Source organism: Nicotiana sylvestris, chromosome 11, assembly GCF_000393655.2.
Source record: "Nicotiana sylvestris chromosome 11, ASM39365v2, whole genome shotgun sequence".
NCBI classification, from domain to species: domain Eukaryota; kingdom Viridiplantae; phylum Streptophyta; class Magnoliopsida; order Solanales; family Solanaceae; genus Nicotiana; species Nicotiana sylvestris.
The window spans coordinates 164,765,099-164,779,709 of NC_091067.1; the positions used below are offsets into that span (position 1 = coordinate 164,765,099).

A 14,611-nucleotide genomic window follows, 5' to 3' on the forward strand; every position below is an offset into this window, starting at 1 on the left:
TATGTCACCCTTCTCAATGGGTTAACCCAAACAAATCCTGTGCATACCATTCCAGCATGAAAGGAAATACCATTTGTAGACATGTGATTTTTGACCCTCCCCAAGATTTTTTATATTTTAGCACGTAAATATTTAATTTAGGACTAATATAGCTATTTCAACTCATTTTTACTCTTTTACTTTATTTTATTACAAGAAAACAAAAATTACAAAAAATAGATTCATTAATGTTTTGTAGTCATTTTTTTAGTCTTGAAAAATAATAAAATTAGTTTTGTTTTAACGGCCAGTCTTATTTTAATGGTTATTTTACTTAAGTATGATTAATTAATAAATGAGATCGTATTTTTAGGCTCGTTCGCGGAGAAAGAATAAAATTTGGGCTCAAACGACCATTTTAAGCCTAATTACCAGACCTAGCCCATTATTTCCAAAGCCCATAACTCCTAGTCCCATACCCTTAACCTAAAAAACCCTATAAAACTAATCTAAACCTATACACAAGAGGGGGGATCAGCTAAAAATACAAAGAAAAGACCTAGGGATCTAAATGAGACCTAGAGAAAAGAAGATCGATCAGCATCCTAACACGCCTAAATCTCCAGCCGTTTCCATCGCTTTTGAACAAAAAAGAACACCCCTTGAGCAAGAAGGAGAAGTTCCATCTCCTCCATCCCAAGAACCTTCAGCCATTAGAGTCCAAAAAGCTGTCCAAAATTATCCCAAGTATCATCTTCTTCCCTCTGTTTTTAGCCTTGTAAGAGCTCCAAAACACCACCTCAAATCACCCCTTAATCAGCTCTGTTTTATTCTCAAAATAACTCCATAAAACCAGCAAAAAAGAGCTCTAATACCCAGATAAAACCTCCCTTAAAACAGTCCACTCTTTCATATAACACAGCAGCAGTTTCGAGCTTCAGTTCCGTCGAAGTCACCGATATAATTTCGCGGTCGATAGGTGGTCCGCTCATTGGTTCCGTTCCTAGTTTAAAGTTGTTGTTCATTAGATCAGCTGAGCAAGAGCTTTTGAGCTCAAAGAATGGACTAACACATTTACTTCACTGAAATCTATGTTAAGCTTCAAGTGATCAGTGACAATCGCCAAGCTGTATGAGGTAAACTAATGAGAGTATTATTTTTTTCATAATTTCATCTTTAACATCGTCAGTTCTTGCTTATACTTACTCAGATCTATGAATGATTGATTTTATTTTGTCAAATTTCATGTTTTTCTTTAGTCATTTTTTTAAGTGGTAGTTTAATATATTGCCCCATTTTAATTTACAGATTTCGTTCTTGTTGTGTTTGAGACTTTAGATATACAAAAATGTATCTTATCAATTGGATCAAATCTCGTATCGAGATATCACCTTCCTGATATTTCAGTATGGGATTAATATAAAAGTTTACTTGATATTACCACCAGGATAGTTAATATGGGAGTAATCTAACTGTAGTTAGACATGAATATATAAGATACATTTTTGTATAAGTGCTGATTATAAATAATTTAATCATACATCTAAATGATATCAACTTTGTATAATAAAAAGTATTTAAGGTAAAATTGTGATCCAATTGGCTAACTGCCAAAATTTATACCGAAAAATGACATGTATCTAATTGTGCCTGAAAGTTTGTTATATTTAATTGGAATTACCTAAACAAATAAGTGTTATAGTGAGCTCATAAAAGTTATAAAAACGATGGGTTGGTCGTCAAATTTGCTCTGTATTTCGTTTTTTGATTAGTTGTTTTAATTAGTTTTATTGTGATGTATGTAGTCTTGGTTCTTGAATAAATGCTTTTAATTGGGTAGATGAAAACTGGAGTTGTTTCTTTCTTGGCAAGGAATGAGAATGGGCTATAGGGTGGGTCTTGAACTATAAGAAATTTAGGCCAAGTAATAGATCATGTTAGCTAGCCTATTTGCTCCCCAGTAATATCTTGTCCATAAATTTGGCATCACAACAATCTCAAAAGATCAGGAAAATAATCCAAATGCGCTAGTTTGCTTTAGGCGCGTTAATTAATTTGTCATAGCTACGGGTACGGTTCCCGTAACGTAGTTGTGACGCTTAATTGCCAAAACTCGGGTACGCATTTATGTGACCCAAATCCAAATCTCAACAATGTTGGATAAAATGTGTCGGGGACCGCAGGTGCATTTATGTGACGTGGTTCAAGACGTATTTTAAATGACGTTGCAATCTTCCTTAAAAATAATTAAAAGCGGTTAATTAGTTAAAATTGTATCATAGGCTAAACATGTACTAAAATCAGATAATATGCCAATTATAACAGTTGAGAGACCGTGCTAGAAACACGGAATCTGGGAATGCCTAACACCTTCTCCCGGGTTAATTGAATTCCTTACCCAGATTTATGTGTTCGCGGACTATAATACAGAGTCAATCTTTTCCTCGATTCGGGATTTAAAACCGGTGATTTGGGACACCATAAATTATCCCAAGTGGCGATTCTAAATTTAATAAATAAATAATTCCGTTTCGATTGTCACTTTAATTGGAAAAAAACTCTCTTATATGCCCTTTTCGGGATGTAGGAAAAAGGAGGTGTGACAGCTCTGGCGACTCTGCTGGGGAATAAACACCCAGAACTTCTGGTTCGGGGTTCAGAATTCGAGCTTGGAATAATTGTTATAGTTGGCTTTGTTTATTATCTGATTTTTACGTGTTTGGGCCTAATGTGCTAAGTGTTACTTTTTACCGATTTGATACTATTTGAATTGTATATAAACTGTTACGAAACCCTTCTCTTCTCATCTTCGGGGATGTGCATGCTGGCGTGACTCCTCCTTCTGTTAGTGTCATAAATTGAAATAAGAAAGAGGCTCGGACAAGTTACAAAGCCGGATGGCCTTTCGGTTCCCGGTACGTAGCCCCCTCCTCGGCTCGAGTTGTTCGCTCGGGTACACAAGTCTATAATAATATACCCAGGTTTTTAGCTTAGAATAGCTCAGCCTCATGCTGGATCCCTAGTAGGAACGTTTGTTTGTATCATGTGCATTTGACTTTGGGGACTCAACACAGGGGTTGGGGCCATCTAGGACAGGTGCACCCAAATTAAAAGACCATCCTGATACATCTTAAGTGCTACTTGTGTATCTGTCTATTTCGGCTTGCATGTTGACTGGCTTCTAGAATAGGGAAAGAAAATGTAAAAAATAAAAATCGAAAAAAAAAAGAGAAAAGAAAAGAGAGTGAGAGGTAGGTATTTGAATTACCGTGAAATTCTGTTGAAATTTTGAAAAAAAGAAAAGTTATTTCAAAATAAGTCATATTTTCTTTTGTTCCGTCAAAACTAGGCGAACTACACGGGTCTGATTCTCACCGGATGTGAGATACGTAGGCAAACCTCATCGGTTCCGGCCCATAATTTTCAAAAAATCCAAAAATATTTTTCTTTACTTCTTCTCTAGAAAAGTCTTTTTTTTTAGACCCCAATTTTCAAAAAATCCAAAAATATTTTCCATTACTTGATTCTTTAGAAAGCCTTTCTTTTAGATCCTAATTGTCTTTTAAAAAAAATATACAAAAATATTTTCTTTTAGTTCCTTCCAAAAATCCAAAAATATTTTCATTCTTCTTTCAAAATTAAAAAGAAAATTCAAAATTCAAAAATATTTTCTTTTTTTTAGAAGCATTTCTTTCATAAATTCAAAATAAAATTCAAAAATATTTTCTTTCTTCTTTAGAAGTTTTTCTTTCGAAATTCCAGAAAAAAAAATTCAAAAAAAAAATCTTTTTTCCTTTAGAAGTCTTTCTTTGCAAAAATGCTGAAGAAAAATCAAAATCCAAAAATATTCCCTTTCTTCTTTATAAGTCTTTCTTTCGAAAAATAAAATAAAAAATTCAAAAAAAAAAGTTAGTTTATTTACTTTATTCATGATCTTTCCGAACTACACAAGATCTGATTCATGTTCCCACATGATATGTAGGCAACTCACATCAGGTTCGATCACTATTAAAAAGAAATGAAAAAAAAATGAAGAAACGAAAAAATATTGATAATAATAAGGAAAAAATATTGATAATAATAAGGACCGACTGAGTCCATTCTAACATGTTTTGTTTTGAATTGTGAAGAAAGTTGAGGTGGTCGGTTTGTGGTAAGCTGGAAACACAAGATCCAAGGAAAAATGATAACTGACATCGAAGCTGCTACAAGTGCTCAAGAGATTCAGGGTCAGAGGGTTCAATAAGAGTCTACTGTATTTGAGAAAAATAGAATACCGAAACAACAAATGACCGAAATGTGTCAAGCATGGGCTAGTGGTCAAGGACAGCCTCGTCATGAGTCACAATTTTCTACACAGCAAGAGCAATACCACTCTCCTAAGTACCACTCGTACTCGTTTGATCTGCCTACAAACATTGAGAAGCCTGCCCGAAAGATGGTACAGGAAGAAATGACCCAAAGAGTGAAAATCTTAGAACAACGGTTGAAAACATGCAAGGGTTGGCCGGTCAAAAGAGTGTTGCCTTCAAAGATCTATGTATATTCCCCGATGTCCACTTGACGCCTGGTTTCAAGACTCCCAAATTTGAAAAGTATGATGGACATGGAGATCCCATAGCCCACCTGAAAAGGTATTGCAATCAACTGATAGGTGGGGGAAGAAATGAAGAATTGTTGATGGCTTATTTTGGGGAAAGCCTTACGGGAGTAGCCTCTGAATGGTTTATGGATCAAGACACGTCTCGCTAGTATGTCTGGGATGACATGGCACAGGCTTTGTCAAACAGTTCCAATACAACATTGACATTGCCCCAGACCGTAATTCCCTTTCAAACTTAAAGAAGAAACCAACTGAAAGTTTCAGGGAATATGCCATTAAATGGAGAGAGCAAGCAGCTAGAGTTAAGCAACCCATAGACGACCATAAGCTAATCACTGTCTTCCTTCACACTAAAGAGCCAGATTACTTTCAAAACATGATGTTCGCAGTTGGAAAATCCTTCTCAGAAGTAATCAAAATGGGAGAAAAGGTCTTAAGACAAGCAAAATTATAAGTCAAGTAGTTTTTAAAGCCGCAACTCAGGCTGTCCGGGTTGAATCTGATAATTTTAGCGACACAAATGAGAAGGTTGAAGAAATCATGATGACATCAGGGTCGAGAAGAGGTTCCAGGAGAACATCTCGAAGGTATGAGCAGCCTCCTCAAGTTTCCCATGACTCCCCTGAGCAATATTATCCACCTTAGAACCCTCAATACTCTGTCGCTCCACCTCAGTATGTTGTCCAGCCACCAAAACACCCCAGAAGGTGAGCACGAGCATCACAAAATCTCCAACAGCCTCCATAAAATTTTTAGGTGCCCTATAACCCATATCCAAGCCAGAGGTATAAAGGGGAACAAAGGTTGAAAGATAATTTTACACCAATAGGAGAGTCCTATGCAAGCTTATTTGAGAAGTTAAAGCATTATGACATGATTGCACCTATTCCTCCAAGTCATGTGGATCCACGTGCAAGAAGCTTTGACCCTTCTAAAAGGTATGAATACCATTCCAATGCTCAGGGGCACAATGTTGAAAGTTGTCGGGATTTGAAAAGAGAAATAGAAACGATGATCCAGGAAAATCTGATTGTGATCCAAGACAATGACAGCCAAAATGTCGCGCAGAATCCTTTACCTGCACATCATGATGCACACTTTGTGGGGATGATGCCTGGTGACATGGAGTATGAGAATCCTCTTGGGAACTTGCTAATTGAAGTTAATGATGTTGAAATTAGAGAAGGCTCTGCTGATTTTGATGAGCAAATTTGTGGCTAAATGTCAAGCCTAGCAATTGAAAAGTCATTCCCTTCTCACTATGAAGGAATCTTGGTAGCATTGTTTTGATGTTTTTTTTATTATCTGGGTTATTTCAGGGTTGTGATCCAGATTTTATTTATTTTATTGAGTCAAACCCTTCTATCCCTCCATTCTGTTTGTGTGAGTCTTGTCTGTCTGTTCTGTTGCTATTTTCATTATTCGGGTTATTTTAGGGTTGTAACTCGTATTTTAGGTTGCTTGTTTAGTTGTAAACCCTTTCATCCTTTACTCAATAAAATATAGTTTGTCCTTTTGTGTCATTCTGTTCTTAGTTCTTTTGTCGCTAGTTCTAATGACATGACATGCATGCAAAAATTTTGGCCAGATCTTAGGAACTGATTTAATCTGGAATCCGATAACTAAAAAAATACTTTTGAGGATGAATAGAGAGTTGGAATACTTTGGAACTAAGGTCGAGTAAAATTCACCTTCAAATCATTGTGAAGATCAGGCTTGAGGATGTTTAATCAATTGATGTTTGTTGGAAAGTTTGTCACTAAGGGATGAAAAAATGTCTTGTGACCACGGCACACCAAGAAGACAGACATGTTCGAAAATGTTGTGATCGCGAAAAGATATCATGTTTGACGTTCTTGAGGTTGGGAGGCCCTTTTTCTGCTACCCAAACACTTTATATCATTTGCTACACCTTTTGAGTCTGTGTTATTTTTCTTTGACTACCCTCTTTTGGAATCAAGTTTAGAGTCAAAAAAAAAGAAAAGAAAAGAAAAAATCCATGTCCCAAGAGTACAAACTAGGGCAGTTCTTAGAAAGCTCAGAAAAAAAAGAATTATCAAAGGTCCACGCCCTCAAAAATAGAAGCTGGGGCAAACAAAAAAAAGAAAAAAAAAGAAAAGAAAAAAAGAGAAATAGAAAGAAAAATGAAAAATAGTTTAGGTCAGATGTTTGAACTACGTTCGACCTGATTCCTTAAAAAATAAGGATACGTAGGCAGCCTCACGATTCGGTCCAACCAAATAAGAATTTAGAAGAAAAAGAAAAAAACTAGAAAAAATAGAAAAATCCAAAAATCCCCAGCATCTGAAAGTGGGGCAAAGCTTTTATTTCATTTTTGAAAGAGTCGATTCTAAGAGTTGTAAGTCTACAACCCCTCATTTTGAGTTTATTTTGAGCCTTCATGCCGACCTTTCTTTCCAACCCTATCCAAAAACCTTCCAAATAAAGACCTCCCAATATGCCTTCAAGAATGCCAAGAGAAACATGCAATGAGCAATGGTTGTCACATGACGTAGAACACCGTCGAGTTTCTCACAAAAAGAGAAAGAAAAAGAAAAGAGTCTTATTAGTGAAAACCCTCACGGGCACTGTAAGACGACAGTAAGCAGAGATGAATAAATGAGAGAGACTTGTTGGTGAAAACCCCTCGGGGCACCACTAGTCGAAAGTGAGTCGCGAAGCTGATGCAAAGAATTGGCACGAACAAGCCCGAATTCAAAGCTCATAAGAATGGTAAAATGGAAGATTGGATTAGTTTGATAGATCAGGCCGTTGAGTCCAAAATGCATGTCATGATCATTAAGGCTAGTTATTGAAAAAAAAGAAAAAAAATCTTCCTTCTGTCCTTCCGACGGGGGCATTTCTTGTTAATATTTGTTTCTTTGCATCATTTGTGTCTTCCACTCTGAGTCAGTCCTTCTCAAAACAAGCAAGAAAAGATTTCAAAATCTGCTACCAGCTTTTCAGTTGTACCAAGTAAGTTTGGCCAGCAAACTTAGTTGTTAATGTCAACATGCCTTGAGGATTCATACAAAGGCTCCCCCAAAAGACTCTTGTCAGCCTGCTTGGCGCAAACAAAGATAACTTGTGATTCTCTCTGACAGACAAATTGCTCAAAGCAGGAAGTCATTCAAGATATCGAAAAGGGTCACCTAAGAAAAGATCTCTGGTTGGGATAAAGCTATTTGAGCTGCAAATACAAATGGTACTGATGTTAAACAATCAGAGTTGGTGCAGAACAAAGGTCTTTTAAGACCGACTTAAGCTGATTGAGCAGAAGCCAAGTTGCCAAAGACTCAAGGCCACAAACCGACCACCATTTTCAAAATTGACAAATTTTTCCTTGTATGAAACAGGAACAAAGCGGTGCAAGGAAAGTGATTCAAAAAGAGAAAAAAAAAGAAAAAAAAAACAACAACAAAAAAAAGAGAAGAAAAAGAAAAGACGAGAAGAGCCGAAAAAGGGAAGTTTCTCAACCCTTTGTCTTTATTTATCTTGCTAATTATGCATAAAATCTTGCCATTGATCTTCTCATTTTTCCTCCTAGGATAAAAGTCCTAGTCTGATGGATTTTCCTCCCAATATCTTAGTCTGATGAATCTTTCTCCTAAGATAACAAAAATAGACCTAGTCTGATGAATCTTCTCCTAGGATCAAAATCTTAGTCTGATGAATTTTTCTCCTAAGATAAAAATACCTAGTCTGATGAACTTTCCCCTATGATCAAAATCTTAGTCTGATGATTTTTTCTCCTAAGATAAAAATACCTAGTCTGATGAACTTTTCCTTAGGATCAAAATCTTAGTCTGATGAATTTTTCTCCTAAGATAGAAAACATAGTCTGATGAATTTTCTCCTAGGATAGAAATTTTAGTCTGATGAATCTTTCTCCTAACATAACAAAAATAGACCTAGTCTGATGAATCTTCTACTAGGATCAAAATCTTAGTCTGATGAATTTTTCTCCTAAGATAAAAACCTAGTCTGATGAATTTTCTCCTAGGATCAAATTCTTAGTCTGATGAATCTTTCTCCTAAGATAACAAAAATAGACCTAGTCTGATGAATCTTCTCCTAGGATCAAAATCTTAGTCTGATGAATTTTTCTCCTAAGATAAAAATACCTAGTCTGATGAATTTTCTCTTAGGATCAAATTCTTAGTCTGATGAATCTTTCTCATAAGATACCAAAAAAAAAAGATAAGGGACCTAGTATGATGAATTTTCTCCTAGGATAAACGTCTTAGTTTTTATGAATCTTTCTCCTAAGATAGAAAACCTAGTCGGACAAATTTTCTCCTAGGATAATTTGAAAAAGAGGAAGTCTAGATTTGCAAAAAAGGGTCAATTTTTAGTTTTCTTAAGTTATCAATGTTTAGTTTTCTTGAAATCAGGGGTCCCGCCTGGAGAATAGGGTCAGTCTTTACTTTAGTCAAGCTTAGTTTATAGTATTCCTAGTCTATTCTTTAGTTTACTCTCATCATTGCATCAATAGTACAAGTGGTTTACAATTTTGCTAACAACTCACAAATCTTCCTAGTGCAAATTGGGGCAGAAAAAATTTATTTTGTTTTGTCTGTTTTGTTGTAATCAGGCGCCCACCTAGAGAACAAGGGAAGACAACTCAAGTTTCTAGAGAAATCAGTGTAGAAGGAAGACAACTCAAGTTTCAAGGGAAAGCAGTTTCGAAGGAAGACAATTCAAGTTTCAAGGAAAAATGGTTTAAGGTGCAAGGGAAAACAATGTCAAGTAACAAGAGAAGACGGTTCAAGTTCAGCAATCAGGCGCCCACCTGGAAAAAAAGGGGGATTCAATTCAGAATGCAATTCAGGTCAGCAACAAAAGAAGCTCGCGTCAAGAATGCGAGTCAGCAGTCCAAGATGATCAACATAAATTAGTCACAATCCAGAATAAAAAGAAAAAAAACAAAAAAAAGACAAGAAGTGAATCCAAATGCAGAAGTTAATAAAATATGTGAGCTGCTCAAGACAGGGCTGAGGTCACAAGCTCTGCATGTCCCGTTTTGGTCTGAAAAGCTGAAGAAGAACGAACTAGCACCTACAACTAGCAAGCGTCAAGGCTTAAATCTAAATTCTGCATGAAGAACCACTCAAAACTCAATATCAAGCTTCAGAAGACTTATAGATAGGAATCTTGTAACTCGTAGTTGGTAGGCTTAGCTAGTCTTTTTCATGTTTTGATTTTTGATTTAATAACAGGACTGCGAATCGGAACCTTGGCAGAACGCACCTCGACCGGCTCTCTACCTCGGTATACTTCATCATCTCACTAACCTCTAAACTACACGTGGTGTGATTCCTTTATAGCCAAGTATATGTAGGCAACTCAGATATCAGGGCTCGGTCACCTTCCCATAGTTTTAGTCTCTCCAAATAAGGCTCGGTATACTCCATCATCTCACTAATCTCTCTAGTCGTTCTTTGTCTGAAAACTCTTCGCGTTTCCAGTCAAAGAGGGGTAGATGTAGACATGTGATTTTTGACCCTCCTCAAGATTTTTCATATTTTAGCATGTAAATATTTAATTTAGTCCTAATATAGATATTTTAACTCATTTTTACTCTTTTACTTTATTTTATTACAAGAAAACGAAAATTACAAAAAAATAGGTTCATTAATGTTTTGTAGTCATTTTTTTAGTCTTGAAAAATACCAAAAATAGTTTTGTTTTAACGGCCAGTCTTATTTTAATGGTTATTTTACTTAAGTATGATTAATTAATAAATGATATCGTATTTTTAGGCTCGTTCGCGGAGAAAGAATAAAATTTGGGCTCAAACGACCATTTTTAAGCCTAATTACCGGACCTAGCCCATAATTTCTAAAGATCATAACTCCTAGGCCCATACCCCTTAACCTAAAAAACCCTATTAAACTAATCTAAACTTATACACAAGAGGGGGGGATCAGCTAAAATACAAAGAAAAGACCTAAGGATATAAATGAGACCTAGAGAAAAGAAGATCGATCAGCATCCTAACACGCCTAAATCTCCAGCCGTTTCCATCGCTTTTGAACAAAAAAGAACACCCCTTGAGCAAGAAGGAGAAGGGCCATCTCCTCCATCCCAAGAACCTTCAGCCATTAGAGTCCAAAAAGCTGTCCAAAATTATCCCAAGTATCATCTTCTTCCCTCTGTTTTTCAGCCATGTAAGAGTTCAGAAACACCACCTCAAATCACCCCTAAATCAGCTCTGTTTTCTGCTCAAAATAACTCCATCAAACCAGCAAAAAAGAGCTCCAATACCTAGATAAAACCTCCCTTAAAACAGTCCACTCTTTCATATATCACAGCAGCAGTTTCAAGCTTGAGTTTCGTCGAAGTCGCCGGTATAATTTCGCAGTCGATAGGTGGTCCGTTCGTTGGTTCCGTTCCTAGTTTAAAGTTGTTGTTCATTAGAGCAGCTGAGCAAGAGCTTTTGAGCTCAAAGAACGGACTAACACATCTACTCCACTAAAATCTATGTTAAGCTTCAAGTGATCAGTGACAATCTCCAAGCTATAAGAGGTAAACTAATTAGAGTATTATTTTTTTCATAATTTCAGCTTTAACATCGTCAGTTCTTGCTTATACTTATTCAGATCTATGAATGACTGATTTTACTTTGTCAAATTTCATGTTTTTCTTTAGTCATTTATTTAAGTGGTAGTTTAATATATTGCCCCATTTTAATTTACAGATTTTGTTCTTGTTGTGTTTGAGACTTTAGATATACAAAAATGTATCTTATCAATTGGATCAAATCTCGTATCGAGATATCACCTTCCTGATATTTCAGTATGGGATTAATATAAAATTTTCCTTGATATTACCACCAGGATGGTTAATATAGGAGTAATCTAACTGTAATTAGACATGAATATATAAGATACATTTTTGTATAAGTGCTTATTATAAATAATTTTAATCATTCATCTAAATGATATCAACTTTGTATACTGAAAAGCATTTAAGGTAAAATTGTGATCCAATTGGCTAACTGTCAAAATTTATACCGAAAAATGACATGTATCTAATTGTACCTGAAAGTTTGTTATATTTAATTGGAATTACCTAAACAAATAAGTGTTATAGTGAGCTCATAAAAGTTATAAAAACGATGGGTTGGTAGTCAAATTTGCTCTGTATTTCGTTTTTTGATTAGTTGTTTTAATTAGTTTTTATTGTGATGTATGTAGTCTTGGTTCTTGAATAAATGCTTTTAATTGGGTAGATGAAAACTGGAGTTGTTTCTTTCTTGGCAAGGAATGAGAAAGGGCTATAGGGTGGGTCTTGAACTATAAGAAATTTAGGCCAAGTAATAGATCATGTTAGCTAGCCTATTTGCTCCCCAGCAATATCTTGTCCATAAATTTGGCATCACAACAATCTCAAAAGATCAGGAAAATAATCCAAATGTACTAGTTTGCTTTAGGCGCATTAATTAATTTGTCATAGCTACGGGTACGGTTCCCGTGATGTAGTTGTGACGCTTAATTTTCAAAACTCGGGTGCGCATTTATGTGACCCAAATACAAATCTCAATAATGTTGGATAAAATGTGTCGGGGACCGTGGGTGCATTTATGTGACGTGGTTTAAGACGTATTTTAAATGACGCTGCAATCTTTCTTAAAAATGATTAAAAGCGGTTAATTAGTTAAAACTGTATCATAGGCTAAACATATATTAAAATCATATAATAGGCCAATTATAAGAGTTGAGCGACCGTGCTAGAACCACGGAATCCGAAAATGCCTAACACCTTCTCCTGAGTTAACAGAATTCCTTACCCGGATTTCTGTGTTCGCGGACTGTAACACAGAGTCAATCTTTTCCTCGATTCGGGATTTAAAACTGATGACTTGGGACACCATAAATTATCCCAAGTGGCGACTCTGAATTTAATAAATAAATAATCTCGTTTCGATTGTCACTTTAATTGGAAAAACTCCTTTATATGCCCCTTTCGGGGTGTAGGAAAAAGAGGTGTGACACCATTGATGAATGTCGTTCTCTAAAAGATAAGATACAGACCTTTATTGATAACAAGATTATCGTGACGAAAGAGCCTGCTTCGAATGTCCGCAATAACCCTCTGCTAGACCACAAGGGTGGAGGTGTTCACATAATTGAAATAGAGAATGATTGGGACCCCAAGGGATCGATTGGGTTGATCACAAAAGGTGACGATCCAAAGAAACCAATAGTTACACTTAATCAAATTAGAGTCCAGATTCAGCCATCTGGGGATACTGAGGTAGACATGTCTGTGCCACTTGAGTTCGAAGCAACTGCAAAGACACCAACACCAATCGAGATCGAATTCATGACTCCAGCTAATGCACCTCCACCATTTGAAGTTGCAGTTTTACCTCCCAAAGAACATGCTCCGTTCGGAGTGGAGATGTCCACGCCAATCCCAGTGGTGTTGTCGGCCGTAACACCATTCCATATCAAGGCTATACCATGAGACTATACATCTGAGGCAAGGAGGAAGGGTAAGGTTAGGTTCGAGGAAACTGTTGCCGCACAGGGTATGATGAGGAACGGCAGGATCTATACCCTAGAACACCTAGCTGAGTCAAGCAAGCATGCCTCCAATCGGTCACCCATCATTGAGACAGGTCCAGACGATCTTTGCAGAAAGATATAGGCCAAAGAATACTCGGTCATCGACCAGTTGAACAAAACACTGGCGCAAATCTCCATACTTGCTTTGCTACAAAATACTAAGGCACACAAGAATGCCTTGATAAAAGTGGTGAGTGAGGCATATGTACCAGGCAACATCACCGGAGGAGAAATGGCAAACATGGTAGGGCAAGTATTGGAAAGTCACAAGATCACTTTTGATGAAGATGAGCTGCCACCAGAAGGGTTGAGTCACAATAAGGCGTTGCACATCACCGTACAATGCGAAGATTATTTTATCACTAGAATTCTGATTGATGGAGGGTCCAGCCTCAACATTTGTCCGTTGGTAACACTCAGGACATTGGGAAAGGGGTTGCACGAGATAAAGGACGGAGCCATCAACGTGAAAGCTTTCGACGGTTCCAAAAGGTCCACCATCGGGGAGATTAGCCTGTGTTTTCAAATGGGGCCAACTTGGTTCGATGTTGATTTTCAAGTGATAGACGTGCCGGCATTTTACAATTTGTTGTTGGTACAATCGTAGATTCATGCCGCTGGGGCCGTAGCGTCAACACTACATCAGGCGGTGAAATTTGAGTGGAACCACCAAGAGGTGATCATTCACAGTGACGGTAGCAATCCCATATACAGTCGCCAGACCATCCCAGCAATCGGAGGCAGTAGAAAGATAGGCGGGGAGACCTATCACCATATCGAGCGAGTCAACGCCGTCGACAAGGACAAATGGTGGGACAATAAAATTGAAAGCATATTGAACTGGAGCGGATACGAACCTGGCAAGGGGCTTGGCAAGAACCTCCAAGGAATCGCTAAGCCTATCACACTAAAGAAACATGGCACCACCTTCGGTCTGGGATATGAGTACACTTGGGAAGAATTCAACAACTAGTCGCCACCATGGTGCGGTCCTTACTATCCGCTAGAGCAGCCAATACCACATTTGGAGCAGACTTTCCAGCCAGTCGATGTTATCTATGGGTCAGAAGAAGAGGAAACACTGGCATCAGTAACGAATTTGTTCCTAGAAGATAATGACATGGATTGTTGTGTCATCTTCAAGGAGGATGGGGAGAAAGGCCCTTCCATACGGGTAGTAAGCAGAGGATCATGCCTCAATAACTGGATCATCATAACCACCAGAGCCCGGAAAGCCTCGGGGTAGCGAGGTTGAACAAGCGTCATGCACTATCTTTTATTTTTACTAATTGACTTTCCTTTTGAATTTTAAAATTTCGCAATAAGACATTCAATGTTCAAAACAGTTATGGAATTTATCAAAGAATTTCGATTTTCCCTATAAATCCTACTCTTATTATTTCTCTCTCATTACTTTACTTATACATCATTACTATTACTTATCTTGATGAACCAA

General features: G+C 37.0%; 1 long non-coding RNA gene across 4 annotated transcripts in view; it reads left to right on the forward strand.

The window, feature by feature from the left end:
* The first annotated feature begins 514 nt into the window (after positions 1-514).
* The window catches only part of LOC138882193 (uncharacterized), a 52,914-nt gene continuing 38,817 nt past the window's right edge, over positions 515-14,611 (forward strand). For all 4 annotated transcript variants that reach the window (XR_011403652.1, XR_011403653.1, XR_011403651.1 and 1 more), the window contains exons 1-2: positions 515-1,115; positions 9,177-11,110. This is a non-coding gene — a long non-coding RNA (uncharacterized lncRNA). The remainder of the gene's footprint in view (positions 1,116-9,176; positions 11,111-14,611) is intronic.